The sequence below is a fragment of the Calliphora vicina genome, chromosome 1 (genome assembly GCF_958450345.1).
Source record: "Calliphora vicina chromosome 1, idCalVici1.1, whole genome shotgun sequence".
Classification (NCBI taxonomy): Eukaryota; Metazoa; Arthropoda; class Insecta; order Diptera; family Calliphoridae; genus Calliphora; species Calliphora vicina.
The window spans coordinates 49,530,372-49,550,984 of record NC_088780.1 but is presented as its reverse complement, the minus strand read 5'-3'; positions in this window follow the sequence as shown (position 1 = coordinate 49,550,984).

Here is a 20,613-nt window from a genome sequence, read left to right as displayed (position 1 = left end):
AAAATGTGAAAACTTGAACCCCTCTAACTCAGAGAGTACTAGACCGATCTTGTTCAAAAATTGTGTCTGAATTACTATCCAAAAGGACTAACCATTATATAAATTAAACTCATTTTTCGGGAGGACTTTTGTATGGGGACTATGTGAAATAATGGACCGATTTCTGCCAGTTTCAATAGGCTTCGTCCTTAAAAGTTACAAAGTTTCGTTCATTTTTTTGGGAAACATTTTTGTAAAAAGAACCAAACAGATTTCTATAGTTTTTGCTTTTCTAAACATTGTTGCTTGAGCTCAATGATTTAAATTATAATACAATTACCCCGTTTTTCCTCTATTTTATAAACTTCGCTTAGAGCTGGAACCCAGACTGAACGGTGTCAAACTGACACTCTCGGATATACAGTAAAACTGTCCTAGAAATACTTTGGTAAAAACATTAAAGGCTATGATGGCTATATATGATAAGATGAGGTATTAAACCCCGACTAACTCGATTTTCACTATGACTTCTGCCGAAGTTGTCACAATGAAGAAGAGAAAGAGAAAATGTTTCACTTTTTATATAATTGTTCAGCACTAGACGATCTACGTGCCAGGTGGTTAGGGAAACGCTCCTTTAGTAGCCTCTCTAAATTGTCTGATAGGGTGTAACGTGCAGTTACAAAAGTCAATACATCAACATAACATAATTAATTATAATACAATATATATAAGTATGCTGTTGTCCATCTCAATAATTCCCAAGCAGTTTATGTGACTTGTAATATAAGTCATCTAAGAAAAAAACATGAACAAGGGAAGCTAGAATCGAAGTCCCGATCTACTTATACTTTGCGCCCGGGTAACAAAGCATAATTAGACGATTCCTAAATTCTTACTTCGTATTAATACCGTAGTTAGCCGACCGAGAGCCGAAGCATTTATCTCGTTGGATTGTACTCATTAGCTAGTCATAGCCAATAAGTTGTAGTTAGCCGATGAGAGCTGAAGAATTTATCTCCTCGGATTGCATCCATAGACAGCATTTGCTAATAATAAGTCGTTAGCCGAAACGTTTATCTCGTCGAATTCTCTAATAGAAGCTTCGCCCATTAACCAACATATTCCAAATATCCAAGACAGCTCTGTGGTAAAGATTCCAAAGGAAACAGACCTTTGAAGAACCTGGACAGACTAAGCATACCCCGGCTGGCAACAAAAACTGCATCACAAGGGAATTGGGACACATTAAGGACGGATTTGCTAATCACAACTCAGGGGGCCCTGAATCCGTCGAATCTCTCCACTATATTTTAATCTTCTTTTGCGACCTTCAAATCATACAATAAATCTTTCAACATTAACTTACCCTCATCTATTTTTCTTCCTATCTCTCGCTCTTTTTCCCTTCTTTCTTTTACTTTCAGGTAATATAAAGAGAACTTTAGATTGGACCCAAGTAAGGTGTGCAAATCTTTTTTTGGGCGTCTGCTTCCTAAACTAAACTAGAGCTGGATTCACTAACACACACCAGAATCCAATAAACCATTTGCATATTATCTAAAGGGTTGAAGTTCGAAATTGGCACTTTGCCCAAGTTTTTGCTTGCAATATTTTACAGATATTACCAAAATATAAGTACTTTTTCAAAGGCGTTGGAAAATCAGAGTACTAACTGGAAAAGTACTTTGCTCTTGAAGGTTATAATTTCCAATTTACAACATTAAATCATTTTAAACTTAAATTTTCCAATTAAAAGAATAATACTATTTACTTTCATACTTCATTTTACTTTCAAACTTTTTCCCACGAAATAATTGCAAAATTCAGCCTGTTGACACAGCGAAAAAATACTCTTTCAACGCTAGCAATAAAACGTAACTCAACTAAAAAGATAAATGAATGAATGAAAACACCTTTTCAACTAACTACGAGTAGGCAAACAAGACAAGGATGGTGGTGCAAACTTGCTGGCTTAGTGATTCGTGAAGAGAAACTATGAGTAAATTAAGTTTATTATTAAAAACTTTTAAGTACTTTTGGTTTTTGGTATGGATTTTAGGCTTAAAAAAAATGGAAGAAACTTTGTGCATTTAATCACCCATTCCCCCATTCCCCCATTTTATTTGTTTTGTACAACTAAAGCAAAGTTTTTTTCGATTCATTAACTCTTTTGGCAAATGCACGTAGTTTATCACTTCTTTCTTTTTTTGCTATTTATTTCGGATTTATTTCTTTTGTATTTCCTAGAATTTCGCGCAACATTTTTCTTATTAAAAGAAACTTTTTTAGGAATTTTGTTTTGCTAAATTTTCAATTTATTTAATTATTGTTTTTGGTGGGGTATAAAATTATATTTTTAATTTCACATTTTCTCCTTACATTAAGTACTTGCACAAATTGCAAATATGACATTGAAACATTAAATCATTCTCATCATCATAATTTTATTTAATTTAGCAAAGTGTTTGCTATATTTTTTTTGGCAACATTTCAAAGTTTTGTCTGTGTTTTTCTTGCTTGAGCGTGGAAATACATTTTTAGTTTCCGCAATGTTTTTAAAGAAATTCCTAAAAAGTTTTTGTGTAGTTTTTATGCAGATGTGGGAGCTAGAATTCAATTGAAAAGTAGAGAGGAAGTATGGTCATTCAAGTATATAGGGCATACAATGACCTACAACTATAATTTTTTATAAAAAAAATTGGTACAATACTCTAAAGCCTACCAAATCTCCTGAAGAATCGAATTATATATCGGTCTAACAGATAATATCCACAATTTTATGAAATGAATGTGTATTTCGAACTAATTTCACAAAGTCTTAAAATATTCTCCATCATGTAAATTCCACTTGCAGAAAAATTGGTTGCACATTTTATTTGAAATTTTAAGTTTTGGTCAAAGTAGCAACATTTTTCAAAACAGTAATTGTTGAAAGCAACTTACTTTTTTTGGTGATAAAATCTCATTCATATCTCAAATCCTAATTTTTAAATTTTCAATCATTTTTTTTAAACGAAATTTTAAAAAATTAAAAATTTAGTTGTCAATTCTAATAAAAACTAGATGAGGATTCAAAATGCGAATTTTTCCTAAAAAAGTTGTACATAATTTGGGTTAGCGACCGATTTGAAATTGGCGGTTTCGACGAAATTTAATTTTTGGTTATACATTTTTTTAAAAGATATATGGTTGACAATTTTTTAATATTTAATTTCACATTGTTTCTTAGGGTTTTGTACATAGAGCGGAAACTCTCCTGTCAAAGACCTAAGTGGTGAGAATGTATTAGTAAAAAACTACGTGAAAACAAAAACAAAACTCGTATGTGTAACTTTCTTGAGTAAATTTATTGTTTGAGTTTTTTTCTAGTTTCTGCTCTATGTATATTTTCTCTATGGTTTCGTACATAGAATAAATACATTGAGAAATGTCAATGAAAAATATTGATCTCTTTTCCGAATTTGCATTAGCGATTTGAATTTAAGGGTTGTTATGTAGTTTTTATTTCCAGTCGTGGTATGCTTAGTCTGTCCAGGTTCTTCAAAGGTCTGTTTCCTTTGGAATCTTTACCACAGAGCTGTCTTCGATATTTGGAATATGTTGGTTAATGGGCGAAGCTTCTATTAGAGAATTCGACGAGATAAACGTTTCGGCTATCAGTCGGCTAACGACTTATTATTTGTAAATACTGTCTATGGATGAAATCCGAGAAGATAAATTCTTCAGCTCTCATCTGCTTACTACAACTTATTGACTACACTAGCTAATGAGTACAATCCGACGAGATAAATGCTTCGGCTCTCGGTAGATTAATGACTAATTATTCGTAAATACTGTCTATGGATGCAATCCGAGGAGATAAATTCTTCATCTCTCGTCGGCTAACTACAACTTATTGGCTATGACAAGCTAATGAGTACAATCCGACGAGATAAATGTTTCGGCTCTCGGTCGGCTAACTACGGATTTTAACTACGGTATTGATACGAAGTAAAAATTTAGGCCTCATCAATTATGCTTTGTTACCCAGGCAAATGTCTTATATCAGAATTCACATAAACTTTTTAAGAATTATTGACAACAATATGGTAATATATTTTGTATTAGTATTAATTATGTTATGTTGATGTATTGACTGTTGTAACTGCACGTTACACGGTCTGCAGTAAATGCTTGCAACATTCATTATGTTTATAAACATGTCCATCAGCTTCTACTTCTCAACAATATTGATAACAAGAATGGCAATACCAAATGTTTGAGCTGCTAACATTAACATTGAAGCTGCTAAAAGCTCTTGAATTCGAACATTCTAGTTTTGTCAGTTAAGATCATTCATGAAGCTACTGGAAGAAAGATGGCGCTGTGAATATATAGTGGCAGAAGTTGCAGTCGATAGTTTATATCGTTTTATGATTTATTTTTACATAGAACATAGTTTTCCTGAATTTTGTATGGATATTGCTATAGGCCAGGCGCGGATGCAGGTCATCCATTTGAGGGGTGGAGGGAAATTAAAATTTGTTCTACATTTTTATTTTTATTACTTTGTTTATATGAATACTTTTTGGTTTTGGGGGGGGGGACGAATTTCCTATTACACCTGTTATAGACATTGATGTAATATAGAGCCATATTCCGGTTAGAAATTTGTATCGATAATCATAGACCAATTCTTACCATTTTCAACAGGGGTTTTCGTTTTATCATGGTAAAATATTAATAGTAATATATGCATATATTGAAAGCAAATATAAAAATATTTTTGGAAGTTGACTTACATCTTGGTCCAAAACTCTGCTTCTGCTTACGATATTGCCCATTTTCAATACCAAACATTTCTAATCAACAAAGAACGTCCTTTCCTTGTGCCAACATATCTTCATACATATCTTCTTAGAATTTTATAAGGACCCGGAATACATATGGGAGAATCCATATCAAAACGGAAAGAAAACAGCTATTTTTGGATTTGACATCTTCGATTTTAATGAAATTTACCACACATTTTATGGTTCCAAGGGGTTCCTCAAATCAATGACTTTTTCATCGCATTCCAATTCAAAAATATCGCGATTTGAAAAATGAAAAATATGTTAAAATTTCTAAAAGTATATACACATAATTGTCCATAACTATGAAACAACTCAAAGTCCAACATAATATTTGATTCCATTTTAAAAGCAAAGATATTTGCCCATAATCATAGTCAAACACTAAAGTCGGTTCTTTTTAAAAACAACTTTAAAATAAAAACCTGCTTTTTATTAATTTGCGACCATAGTCAAAATTAAAGTATGTTTTAAATTGAACCGACTTTAACTGGGTGCCACCGCAAATGTAGAAAATGTTTTCATACAATATACAACAAAAAACAGACAAGTGGCAACGCTGAACAGCTGACATACAAAATTAAAAAAAAAAAACAAAAAAGGTAAACAATAAAAGTAACCGGGACAACTAAAGAAAAAAAGTTGTTTGTTGGGGAAAAATTTAAATATATAAGATGAATATACTAATTAGAATATTTTGGTACTAATTTTATTGATAACTGTTCAATAATTGCAAAATCTCTATCAATATCTTGTAACTTAAACATTTTTTACTTTCTGCCGAACTTTTTTACTTGGTGAAGAACAGCTGATGCTGTTGTTAAACGAGTTAAAAACAACTTCAGCTAGTTTTATATTTAGAGTCGACTTCAGCGTCAGAAGTATACTTTAACTTGTCTATTATAGACCTAAAGTCCACTCTTAAGTAAAGTCGACTTTAATTCTCTTAAAATTATGTGAATAAAATTGTTTACATCCAAAAGGTTAAAGGTCAATATTCGGTCTATATATTTCAATGTAAAAAATATCAAAGATTGTGGTGCCAAAAATTAAAAAAGAACATGGTATGAGGACACCTAAACTCTATACTATATTCAAGGAGTTATAAAGTAGAAGGAGTTATAAAGTAGAAAAGTAGAAATATAATGTAGAAAATCGGGAAATATTTGGAGAAAGGTGGGTAAAAACGTTAATAATTTAATTTTCAAACACGAATATCTCCTAAGCTTTAAGAGATATGTAATTGATAAATCCTAGGGTATTCGAATTATTCGATTTTTCTCTTGTTCGAATAAAACGAATAATTCGAATAAGAGATTTTAACTTGTTCGAATAATTAAATTTTTTTAAAAAAAGTAAAGAATGAAGTTTTGATGTCGGTTTTTTAATATTTTATTGTTAAAGAAAAACTAAAAATAACATTAAAGTATTCATAATGTTAAAAAACATTCGAAGACAAGGTCCATCATTAAATTTGCAACAGAAATATTCTGATCAGTTTAACTCCCGAACAATCTACAAAACAATTGACTAGCAAACCCTTTAGTTTCCGTTTTGGAGCTATACTTTAATAAATTTGAGCTAGTTGGACATGATCCTGAATTCAAATACAATATAAACGTATTAAGAACTTTTTTATGTCGGTCATTAATTCGGGTTTTAAATTGAGTAACTAATTCTTTAGTAAATTAATTATTCACTATTTCTAAATTATGTATAACAAATTGTATTACACATCAAGCTCTATCAACGTTACCGAACCTTTGCTTAATAACGTGGTCTTGGGGAATTACACAATAAAGGGAATCTGTCCAAAGTTTGATATCATTGTCAGTGAAGGTGGCTAATTTGAAGTGAGGCAGTGCATGATTGACGCATTTACAAATACGCAAAAAGTTTATTACCATGTTAGACAAAGATCTTCAACGTTGTTCAAAATCATGTATAAGACGAACTCAATGTTTATTGTTATTAATGTTATTTGTGCTTATCATTCGATTTATTAAATATTTTGCAACACTTACTTATATAGGTACATATATTTTAAGATCATGGCCTTCATCTATTTCAATGTAATCATTATAAATGTCATCCTCAATATCACTTTCGACGACCGTTTCAAAATCACATTCTCCATTACATTCAACTCCACTTTAATCTAAGTTAAAATTCTGATTATTAATTGCGATTCTTTTAATATTTCGCCAGCTAAATAACAAATATTTTATTCGGTACCTTTTATTTTTATTGGTTCAAGTCCTAAGTTAAAAATTTTGAAAGATTTGTTTTAGAATTGAAACTTCTTGCAGTAATATTTATATATTAATAGAAGGAGCTATCGGAACACTCATCTACAGTGATCGAAAATCCCTTTTGTCTTTAGTTATTTGTCGAATTTCAGAAACAATACAATTTTTGTGAGTCATGTTTACTTATTTAAATTTGAAATTATTTAATTTCAAATTTAACAATTTAATAAATTTAAATATATATATGAACATTTATTCGGTTTATTCGATTATTCTACAAAATTGTTCGAATTATTCGTTATTCGAAAATGGCCATTTTTAAATTGTTCGAATAATTATTCGTAAGAAATTATTCGATTAATCGAACGATCATTAGTTGAATGAATACCCTAATAAATACTAAAGGTTCTTTATAGTGCTTGACGAGGAGATTCTTTATATGTAATTGTTTTGAAATCGGAATCCAAACGATGGAATAGAATCATTTTAAAAATTTAACATACCCGAGGGACCTACTTTGGGATCCCCTGACCGTGCCCCAGTTAGGCCCATGATATCCAAACTCAAAACTTCCTCTTCGCGCATGTCAAATTTTATTCAAATTGGACTAAGCGTTTAGAAGTTACAGATTTATTTTCCTCAATTTTTTTCTATAACACTGTGCGGCCGTCTCCCAATCTGTTACAATGTTGTGAAATTCATTGCCAAGCTGCATGAATACGCTGACATGTACCGTTATGATTATATTCAAATATTATAAAGAATTCTTAAACGTAGTTTAGGGGTTATTTAGATATAAAAAATTGCATTGAAAATAAAGAAAATACGAAAGTTCGAAAATTGCTGGGACATATAATTATAGTAGTTCCGAAAGGGTTAAATTGAATATTTTTTTTAAGTTTTTGGAAAATAACTCGAAACTAGATTACAGAGAATAATTTTACACATAGAAAGTACATAAGATCGAAAAGTCCTATTTATGGACCACCCTATTCTACATAGTATTTAGTGAAACAGTTCTTTATTATATTTTATTTAGCACAAAGACTTCTTATTTATGCTCTTTAATATTACAATTTTAGAGCTCAGCAATGAAAGCCTTAGGTAGGCAAGTACTTATTTGCAAATTATATAATTATGCTGTTGCTTTTGCAAGTAAAATTAGTTGATTTTTTCAAGTTGCTTGTAAGAAAACATTTTCTCTATTACGTCATTTATTAAATATTCACTTCTTTGTTGTACAACTTGTTCTTATTTTAGTTATACTTATTTACTTCGTCTCTTGTTGGCAACTTTCCATTGCTATAAAACAAATTGAAATAAAGTTTGTTAACAGATTTTATCATTTTACAATATTTATGTACTTTAAGATTAGACAAAAAAACTAAAAAGAACTAAAAATTAAAAAAAAAAAAATAAAAAAAATTTTATGACAAGTGGTAATTTCTATCCTACAATGCACAGTAGGGAGAATAAAACGAAATGATAATAACAGGGAGAAATACTAATGCTATTTATTATTTTAGTTAAATAAGTTTTAAATTCAAATAGAACTTTATTCACCACACAGTACACAAATTAAATTTTTATACCCACTACCAAGAAGATAAAGGTATATTGAGTTTGTCATTTCTTTTTTAAATATCAAAATATTGGCCGTAGAAACAAAAAGGCTATGTCCGTCCGTCTGACCGTCTATTGCTGGCACTATAAATGCCTATATAATAGCAGTATCCATACCAAATTCTGAAGACATAAGTTTTACGTAAAAATAAATCACAAACACTGAAAACAACACAAAACAAGTTCTTTGAACAATTCATTCGGTACAAATTAAGAAACAAGACTGGTTTTTGTTGTCTATTATCCAACCAGTCGTGTTCTCTAGTGATGATTCATTAAGAGCTAACAGTGGATCAGATGACTTCCATTTAGATATTTCTTCTGAACGTCAGTCCTTTAATCAGGTGGAGCTTAGAGATTTATTCAGAGACCTAGAGCACTATCAAAAAAAAAAGCATCTCGATTAAAGCTAAGAAAAGCTGTTAACACAAGAAACCAACATTTTGATACCATCGTAACAGAAAGAAAAACTTAAATCTATTTTTTCCGAAGACGATGACTTTGTTTATTGTTCAGATATTGCTAGTTTAGTAACTGCGATGGGTTTAGAGAAGTATGATCCAAATGAATGACGACTTTTTATAGATTCTTCTAAGAGCAGAATGAAATGTGTTCTTATGCATAACTGTTATAAATGGGGTTCGTTACCGATTGCACAAGAATATTCTACTATTTCACTATTATTTTCGGTTATACACAGAAAAAACTATTTCTTAAACCGTTTCAATTCAAATATATATCACATATTGAACTGGTTTCAATTATTTTATAATTGAATCAAGTATTCATGTGCTCAAAAACAAAATTTTCTGATATTTTCTATTGAATTTTGAGTTTTGAATTTGATAATTTTGTCAATTGAATATAAAATTTTCGTTATTGGATGAAATTTAAATACAAAAATTATTGAATAGATTATTTTCGTAATTGAAAACACATTTTTGTTATTTTTTGTGTTTTCAATTACGAAAATTATCTATTCAATAATTTTTGTATTTGAAATTCAACCAATAACGAAAATTGTATATTCAATTGTCAAAATAATCAAATTCAAAACTCAAAATTCAATAGAAAATATCAGAAAATTTTGTTTTTGAGCACATGAATACTTGACTCAATTATAAAATAATTGACACCAGTTCAATATGTGATAAATGTTTGAATTGAAATATAATATTTTCTGTGTAGAGAAATAAAGTACAACGATCACAGGTGACTAATTTGTGTGGACCTCAAAAAGGTGAATTTTCTCCGGAGGCTATAAAAAAGATATTCGTACTATAGAGAAGTGGTGCCAGGGTCACTGGATGCTTGCATGATGGCGGATTATTGTTGTAGATTTCAAAATTAACCCTCTAAATAAGATAAATTAAGAAAATCTTATAAAAGAAAATTTTTTCGATGTATTGTAATTAGAGATGCTAATCGGGGCTGATTTTTAAAAATCCCGGGGTTCGGGATTTGGATAAAAATTCCGAAATCCCGTAACCCCGTGTTGGGATTTCGGGATTAATATTTCTCATTTAGCAAACAATATACTAAACAATGTAAAAATATATGTAATAAACAGTTTTTCACATGTTGCTTAAAATAAACAACAACATTCCAAAGAAATACCATTAAAATAATCATTATAGCGCGATGTATAGTAAATGTTTTAGCTTAAATTTAAATATTCGTAGTGTAACAAAAAAAGTATACGAAATTATACATCGATGGAAAGCTTATAAAATTTGAGTTATTTTGATGCCCATTACATATACTATGAATTGAGTATATACAGAGATTGTCAGATAGGGATGAAATTAGGTTTAAACAAATTTGATTAAACATTGAACTGGACTGAATTTTAAAGAACGAGAAAACCCATTTCGGTGAAATTACATGATGTTTATGATCAAGAAATTGCATCTATTTATTTGAATAAATTCTATGGAAAAATTAAAAAAAACTAAGATTTTGTCGACAATTTTTAAATAAAATTATTTTTTTTTAAATTTCTAATATCCAATTGAATGCTTCTCTCAAAGACCTTTCATATGATACCAAATTTACATATACTTCCTTTGGAAGAAATATGGAAAATATGTAAAAAAAAACCTCAAAAAAGGACCTTTTTATCCTTTGATCCAGCTCGCCAAATATTGACCCCTCGATTTGCGCAACCAAAAGGAAATCGGGGTTGTTGCGATATTCGAAATGTTGCAATAAGCGACCACTATATACGTTATTATTTTTTTTAACAAAAACATGCAATTTAATTAACAAGAAATAATTAGTTCATTTATTAAACAAAACAAAGTAAAAAAAATGTAGAAATTACAAACGGAATGACAAACTTATATATACCCTTCTCACGAAGCTGAAGGGTATAATAAAAGGTGTAAAAAAATATAATACTCGTAAAAATAAAAAAATATTTTAATATTTTATATCATAAATTTGGTATTCACTATTTTAAACAAAAAAATTTGAGATTTTAGTTTGAACTTTTGATTTTTTAATTTTTTTATTAATAGCAGACTCCTTTATATCCAGAAGTGCGACTTTTTTTTGAAATGAAATGAAATGTCAATTGTTGTTGCCCAATCTATACAAACATTAAGTGCTCTAATGGCATCATCTGTTTTTATTTTTGGTACTTCTTCTACCTCAATAGAAACTGAATTTTCATCGTCAGAAAGGCATACTTCTTCCTGCTCATCTTCTACTCTATTATTGATCCACATATTGATTTCTTCATCTGAAAAAGTCACATTAGGTGTAATATCTCTTAACAATGTTGGTATGGATGGCAAACGTAAAGCCTGTTCCTGTATTGCATCTTATCTGTCCATTGTTCATTGCTTGACATTAGAATGGTCCAGCATTTCTTAATAGCGATAGGTGAAACTTGCGTCCCATGCGTTGGCCAAAATGGTAACTGCCATACGAATGTTAAAATCTTTAAGCTTTTCTTCCACGTCCAATCAAATGTGTAAGAAGATTTTTTTATAATACAATTTTGTTAAGTTTATTGCATTTTGATCTATTGGTTGAAGAATAGCTGTACAATTCGGAGGCAGGCACATTATAATGAAATTACCATCGTCACTTTTCAATTGGTTATCTTTTGGATGGCATGGTGCATTGTCAATAAGCAACAATGCTTTTAGTGGAAGCCTTTTGGATTGAAGAAATTCTGTTACCTATATAAAACATATAAAAAATTAAGTCTTAAGCTAAATTTATCAGACATCATACGATTATAATACGAACCTCATGCACGAACACATTTTTAAACCAATCTTCAAAAATAACGTACGTCATCCAGGCACTTTTGTTTCCTTTGTAATGAACTGGGTTGTTATTAAAGTTTTAAAATGCTCGAGGATTTTTCGATTTCCCAATAACTAGCAATTTCAACTTATGAGTTCCATTTGCATTCATGCAAGGTAAAAATGTTATTCTTTCCTTCGAAATTTTACGACCAGGGGCTGATTTTTCCATCGAACTTACTAAAGTTGAATTTGGCAAAAGCCTAAAAATTAACCCGGATTCGTCGCAATTATAGATTTGATCACCCGTTAATTGTAGTTCTTTGATTTTATTTTTAAACTGATCAACAAATGGATCAACACTTTCTGGCTTATTTGAAAGCTTCTCCCCACATAGTTTTAGCCTGCGTATACCATGGCGACATTTAAAGTTCTTCATCCATCCATTGCTTGTATTAAAATGTCCAGTCTTTTCCTTAATTTTATTATGAAAGTACTGGGTCTTCGATTTTAAAATTTCCTCTGAAATTGGAACATTTTTTGGTCTTTGATTTAAAAACCAATTAAACAGCGCTTTTTTCATTTCTGGGTATTCTGCAGACTTAAGGGTTGATCGATTCCCTGGTCCAGATTCAGTATTTCTTACAAATTTTTTAATGGAAACTTAATTTTTTTAATCCTACTAACTGTAGATTTATTAACTTTGTAATCAATACAAATTTTCTTCACAGTTTCACCATGTTTTAATTTGTTCAAAATTTCTAATTTTTGTTTTATGGTAAATTTTACAATTTTTTTCACTACTCCCATATTTAACTTATTAAATGATCTTCACTTTACTGAAATATAACTTAAATAAAATCAAAGAAACAGAGACAAAATAAAACAAAAAAATAACTGTAAATAAACAGCCAAAATTCTTTATGAGAGCAGTGTCGTCGTGAAAGAATTTTTTTAGGTGCCTATGGTTTGGCAAATAGTTTTCAATTACGCTTCTGATTAAAAAAACAACCAGAATAAATAGTGAAGAGAAGAGAATAACTTCTAAATAATATTACATCTGAAAAAAAAAAATAAAGTTGCACTTATCGCGTCTGTTTTTTGAAAAAAGTTGCAATTATAAATACTGTAATGTTAAAAAATAGGCTGTTGCGCTAATCGGTCGTTGCAATAATAGGTAGTTGCACAAATCGAGCCCGTACTGTATATGTTTGTTTTTCAGGTATCACCATTTTTTTTGAAAGTTTTTGCGTAAAAAAAATATGACTTTCTTTTTAAATTTTCACTCCTTGTGTTGGTTCAACGAACCTTAAGATGCGGATTTTGAGCTCATTTTTCTGTAGTTTTGATCTACAGAAAAATGAGCTCAAAATCCGCGGTTTATTGTAGTCTGATTTCACCAATCGATTCTGCATCAAAAATTAATACAATGGACGTTTTTTGAATCCTCATCTGCCATTCTGGAACGTATTTTGTTTCCAACATATGCAGCTGTCGAAAAACATTTCTCACATTGGGACAACAGTTTGCAAATACTTATAACAAATCTGCAGGTATTTTCCTTTTGCTCTTTAAGAAATAAAATGATATATTTCTGTTGCAAGTTGTAAATCTGAGTTATAATTTGGTAATTTGTTATTTGGGGGCTTTTACTTTTATTAGTAATATTTTTTAGCTTTTTAGCAACCGAAATATTTTCATTTTGATCGAGCTCCACGTCTGAGATAAAATCAATTTCGTTTGAAATTATTATAGATTTTCCAGCACCCCACTCAAGGAAAACCAAAAATACACCTTTCCTTTATTAACTATCACATTGCGATATTCAGGAATGTAGAACGTTAAAATGCATGAAAAAAGCGCACAAAAATGACAATTTCACCTATTTATTTATGATAAACGGGATTTGGAAAATCGCGAAAATCCCGGGATTTAAAATTAAAAAATCCCGAGCTTCGAGTTTTAAGAAATCACGAAAATCCCGGGATTTATGGGAACGGGATTCCCCGTTTTGCATCGCTAATTGTAATGTAATTATAATATTTTTGTACTAAAAAAATTAGGGCGGGTCGATTTAAAAATCGCCCAAGTGGCAAGGAAAATCGTACTCTAGGGATCAAAATAACAAAATTTACCTAAAGAACCATACCTCTAAAATAAATTCTGATGTTCCTTAATTTGACCCAAAGGTCAAATTTTGAAAAATCCCACTTTGAACCATTTTAAGTGCCCCAATCGAGTCCAAATGTATGACCGACACCCACTAACTTTGGAGGGCCGACCCAATCATGCTAGTGGCACACCCCCATACAAAAATTTCAAAAAAATCAACATTCTTGGCACTTTATTTGATGTATGTATTGTGTATAAATTTTGTTTATAGAGCGTATGATTAATATAAATATGATGTAGGCAGTGTTGTCAGATTAGGGGATTTTATTTTGTAAATGGGGATAAATAATTGGGTTTAGGGATATGGGGAACAGTTGGGGAAATATTGTATGTTTTGGGGATTTTTCGAATCTTTTTGGGGATTTTTATATTTTCGTTTTATTTTTCGTATATTGAATTGTTTTATTTAATTTATGTAAGAGAATATTTTAAAATCGAAAGAAAACATTAAACTTTAAGTCTGATAAAGCTACGTTTCCGCATACACCGTAATCGGCACCGAAAACGAAATTCCATACATTTGCACCGAAAAAAAGTTCGTTTCAGAAATCGTCAACGAAAATTGGGAACGAAACGGCACCGATCAGTAACGAAAAACCTGTCATTTGGGGCCGGAACGAAAACAACTTCAAGTAGGTTGTTTTCGGTGCTGTAGTAACGAAATTATTTTAATTATTTTTTTATTTCAAATTTAAAGCAAATCAAAATGAATAAAAAAATAAATTTTCTTTATTGGAAGAGGAAAACATAATAGATTTTGTCAAAAATAATGAAATTCTATTTAATTTCCAATTGACTACTTAAAAAATAATTTCGTTTCTGTTAATTCCACCTGGGAAATTGAATATTGGTCTCAAGTTATTTCTTATGGAATAAAATCTGAAATTTAAATGTATATAAAGAAGGGTATTCAAAAATTCAAAATTAAATGGAAAATTACACTCTGAGTTCTTTTACAGTTGGTTATAGTTTGTTAAAAAAATAACGTTTTGTGTAATTTTTGGGAATATCACAAACTGTTTTTTGGGGAATTTCGGGGATGAAAAATTCAAATTTGGGGATAAGTCTCGAAAAATCTGGGAACCCTGGATGTAGGTAATAAATAATATTAATCATACGTCTTTGAGAATCAGCATAGCTTTATTTTTAAGATATTTAGTTCAAACTTTCAACCAATATAACTTTTGCTCGCAATGAGCGAAATGATTAACAAGAATAGTTTTAGCGTTTTTTATTTTGATCCCTAGAATACGATTTTCTTTGTCACTTGGGCGATTTTTTTTGCATCCCTACAAATCGACCATCCCTACAAAATATAGATTTTTTTCTTATACTTATTATAATACACAAACTCCCACAAATTGTATGGAAATCGTGATTTTTATTAATTGAATTTTCTCACTAAATTGTGAATAAAAACAAAAGTTGTGCACCAATTTCATTGAAAATAAACTTATTTTGTAGTTTGTGTTGTATTTTTATTGTACCATTCACCTTCGTGACAAGAGTATATATACATATAGTCATTTACGTTTGTAATTTCCACAATATAATTTTTCGACCCTACAAAGTATATATATTCTGGATCGTTATAGATAGCGGAGTCGATTAAGCCATGTCCGTCCATCTGTCTGTCGAAATCAATTATCCGAAGCCCCCGAATAACTTACATACACGATTCTTACATCAATATCTCCGGAATTCTTCCGTCTCGGTTGATAAAATCGGTCCACAAATGGCTGAGATATAAGGAAAAAAACCAGGACAACCTCGAATTTTGACCTATTTTTGACCTATATCTAGATTACTAAGTCATTAATATAGACAATATGGATATCTAATGATAGATATTTCAAAGACCTTTGCAACGACGTATATAAGACCATAGTATGTTGGATATGTAGGGTCAATTTGTTCGGGCCCAAAAAACGTGGTAAAGCGTATAGCAAATTCGTAATCTACGGAAAACTCTATGAACTTTTTCAGAAGAAACCATGGTTCTAAAATCAAAATCGAGCTTCCGGTTTTTTACGAGAAGATTTGGAGCTCAAGACCTCTTTTGCTAGGAGACCTCAGGTATGTTCAATTTTAAAAATAATAATATTTCTTCGTTTGTGTTCCGATTTCAAAAAAAAATACATATATATAGAATCTTCTCGTCGAGTGCTTCATATAACATCTCGTAGCTATATATTCTTTATGCATCTTCTTAGAAATTTTTTTAGATAACTTAAAAAGAATAAAAGCACCTTTTTCCCAAAAAAATAGCATAACTTTGGACTCAGTCATTATTTTTAATCAATTTTTTCTTTATGTTATATATACATTTCTTGTTAGTCGTATAAATTAAAAATAGAGAAAATCGGAAATATTTGAAACCGCGGTCATCAAAAAACTGGAGTAGGGTGGGTAAAAATGTTAAAAATGTATTATTCAAATGCCAATATCTCTTACGCTATAAGAGATAATTGATAGCTACGAGATGTTATATATCGGAACACAAACGAACAAATATTATTATTTTTAAAATTGAACATACCCGAGGTCTCCTAGCAAAAGAGGTCTTGAGCTCCAAATTTTCTTGTAAAAAACCGGAAGCTCGATTTTGATTTTAGAACCATGGTTTCTTCTGGAAAAGTTCTTAGAATTTTCCGTAGATTAGGAATTTGCTATACGCTTAGTAGTCAAAAAAATTTACCCACCCTAATGTTGGACCTGCAATGGGTCAAAATTGGAAAAAATATTTTTTAACCCGAATTTTTTTTTTTCACCAAGTTTTTTCCCCGCTAAATATTAAAAAAAAATTGAAAAAATTTTTTTTTTTTAAATTTAAAAAAAACAAATTTGGAAAAAAAATAAATTTTGTTTACCTAAAAATATTTAAAATTTTTATTTCCTCGCTAATGTTCATATAGTCTTCGGTTCAAATTTAACCCATTTTGAAATTAAAATTAAATTTGTTCTAAAAGTGAGTAGTTGATATTTTTGATATTTTATGAAATTGCAAATGTCAATAACCATGTAAGGTTTAAAAAAAAAAATGCCAACAAAATATCTATACAATTTTTTGCACTAATATATATCTGTCTCTTTTCATTATACTTGCTGAAAATTATACTTGAATGAAAACTGTAATTCCCCGAGCAAATACCAAAGTTATTTTTTCTTAAACGTCACATAGTGGTATGAGAATAAAAAAAGAGGGAAATAAATCTGTAACTTCTAAACCCTTACGCCGATTGGAATGAAATTTCACATGCGCAAAGAGGAAGTGTAGTCGAGTTTAAGTTTTGAACTTGGAGCTCATGACCCCACCAGGAGTGGGACCAGGGGTTCCCAGGACACCTAGGGTATGTTCAATTTTTAAAATGATCCTAATTCTTCGTTTGTAAAAAAAATTACACAAACAGAATCTCCTCGTCGAGCACTACATAAAACCTCGTCGTAGCTATCAATTATCTCTTATAGCTTAGGAGATATTCGCATTTGAAAATAATTTACCTAGCACTGTTATTTACATTCATAAAAATGTTGTTATGTAGGCAACATGCTTACATAAGTTGTTTAGTTTTCCCTAATTTATTTAACACGTAAAAAACATAAGGTAGACATGTTATATATCAATAGATAGAGGATTTTGTCTACTTTTCAAAAATGTATATAACTTTTGACAATTAAAAAATTCATCTAATACTTTTTTGAAAAATATGACAAAAAATGCTTTTATTGAATTTTGCATAGATACAAATTTTTCAAATTGAAATAAAATTTTTATTTATGAATATTTTTTTAATGAAATTTCACAGTTATGTAGATTTTTCTATTTAAAATGGAAAAATAAAAACAAATTTAGAAATGTGTTATCACGTATCCCGCAATTCCCAAAAAAATCTTGAAAAATCCCAAAATTGGGATTTATTCGTTTTTTGGCTATAAAATCCATACCAGGGGCGTGGTTATCGGAACCTTTTACAAAATAATTAAGAACTTATTGGGCCATCTAAAATTGGTTACTATATTTTGATATCGAGTATGCGATTTGAGAATTTTTGCCCTAAATTTGAATTTTACATAATTTATATAACTTAAAAAGAATAAAAGTACTTTTTTCGCAAAAAAATTGCGAAAAATCGCCTATTTTAATTTTTTTTTATATTCAAATTCATGCAATTTTGGACTCAGTCATGATTTTTAAAGACTTCTTTCTTTATTTGATATATAGATCTATTGTTAATCCTATAAAAGAAAAATGGAAAAATGGACCAAAAAACTGGTGTAGGGTGGGTAAAAATGTTGAAAATTAAATTTTCAAATGCGAATATCTCCTAAGCTATACGAGATAATTGATAGCTACGACGAGGTTTTATGTAGTGCTCGACGAGGAGATTCTGTATGTGTAATTTTTTTTAAATCGGAACACAAACGAAGAATTAGGATAATTTTAAAAATTGAACATACCCGAGGTGTCCTACTTTGGGAACCCCTGGTCATGCTCCTGTAGGGATCATGAGGTCCAAGTTCAAAACTTAAACTCGACTACACTTCCTCCTTGCGCATGTGAAATTTCATTCAAATCGGCGTAAGGGTTTAGAAGTTACAGATTTATTTCCCTCTTTTTTTATTCTCATTTGAAGACCCTGTGATGGTTAAAATGATATTCGGATGTGGGCTTTATATGGGAGCTATGACTAATTATATCGAGGCCTTAGCGCCAAATTATCGTAAGCGACATTTTCTAAATTTTATTTTTTTTTATTGCAGAAATTAAAATTTTATGGACAGACTGATGTTTTAGCGTTCTCAGAATTTGTATCTTGTTCTATTGAATTTTATTTGTTAACATGATTTTCGGAGGTGAGCCATATATGGGAGCTATGACTTATTACCGACCCGTGATTATAATATTAGGTCATAGTACTTTCGAATATATAAATATTATTACGTGCGAAAACTGCGACCTGTACTTTGAGTACAAGGTTTACATGAACAACCAGCCAATCGAATCAGAAAGTGATTCGATCGGAATAATTTAAGGTGACTGTTAGACTAACAAAAATATTGTAAAATTTATTCTCGATATTTTTTTATTCATTTAATATTTTGAAAATTTCATGAAATTTTAATACTCCTAAACTAATTTCTTATTCTAATTTCTTAAACATCAAAAGTACATGTGAACAAAAATTACCCACAAGCGGAATAAAGCAAAGAAGCAAAGGGAAAAAACAACAGTGTTAAGAACATGTAGTAAATAGTTTGAGCTACTTACACACATAGTTTTTGAAAACTTTTTACTCGTATGTACACAAGTAGTTAGAAACAAGAAAACGTAAAATAAGTTGGGGAAAAAAGAAAAACAATGTAAGCAAGTACTTAGGTGATACTAAGTATTCCAAACACCTTACAAACCCTAACGACGTACTGTTCTGCTCCTGCTCCTGCTAAGAAAGTAGCATGTTGTTTGTCTACTGATGGCAGATGTTGTTGTTCCGTTTTTTTGTTCTTTTCTTAAAGTTAATGACATTAAAACAAAAACTTTTATTAATTCCGTAGTTTTTTATGAATCATACACTATTCAGTCAAGCCAGACAAGGAAGAGCAAAGAAATTAATTTTTCCAACTAATGAAACTATGTTTTACAACAAAAATCCAGAAATTTTTGAAATACAACTGCTCAAATTACTTCCGCCACTGGATTGTGTACTCATACTTGTATCTTCTTGAAAAATGTTTGCAGTTTGCTGAAAGACGATACGAGTGAAAGAACACTCTTCGAGTGAATGAAAAATCAACTTTTGTGAACTTTTTTGCTGTTGAAATATTGCACTAATAAATATGTAGTATGTAAATTAGGGTGGACCGATTTGTAAGGACAAATATTTGTACATATTGTGCCATTGATTTTTCGATAGCTTTTCCCATGAGGAAAAAAAGTTTCATTACGACACATCAAAAAAATCATCATCAAATTTCCATTTTTTTCAAATTTTATTTTTAAGGTTTTTTTTAGATAATAAAAAATAGGCTTATTTAATTTTTTTTTTAACATTACCTTTCCAATGTAAAATTGTAATTCCAATAAAATGTATTTCTTGAGGTTTTGGACGAGTTTTTGTCGAAAAATTTTATTACTCGTTAATTTTTAAGTTTTTTTAGTAGCTATGTTTAAGAAAAATTCGCCGATTTAAAATTTTTTAAATATATTGTTACGAATTTGCAATAACGATTTGAATTTAACGGTCTGTAACGACTACCAGCAACATTAATCGTGTTTATAAACATTTCCATCAGTAGAAGCTTCTACTTATCAACAATGTTGATAGCATGCGGTAGTAGTTGTCCGTTAAGATAATTGTAGAAGGTTCACGAAAGATGGCATGTGTATAAATAGTGGCAGAGGTTGTAGTCGTGAATGAGTTTATTATAAGCGCTGTTAGAGTTAACATCAACTATCTTGTACATTACAATGTGTGTCTGTATTTCTGCTAATTTATAAAC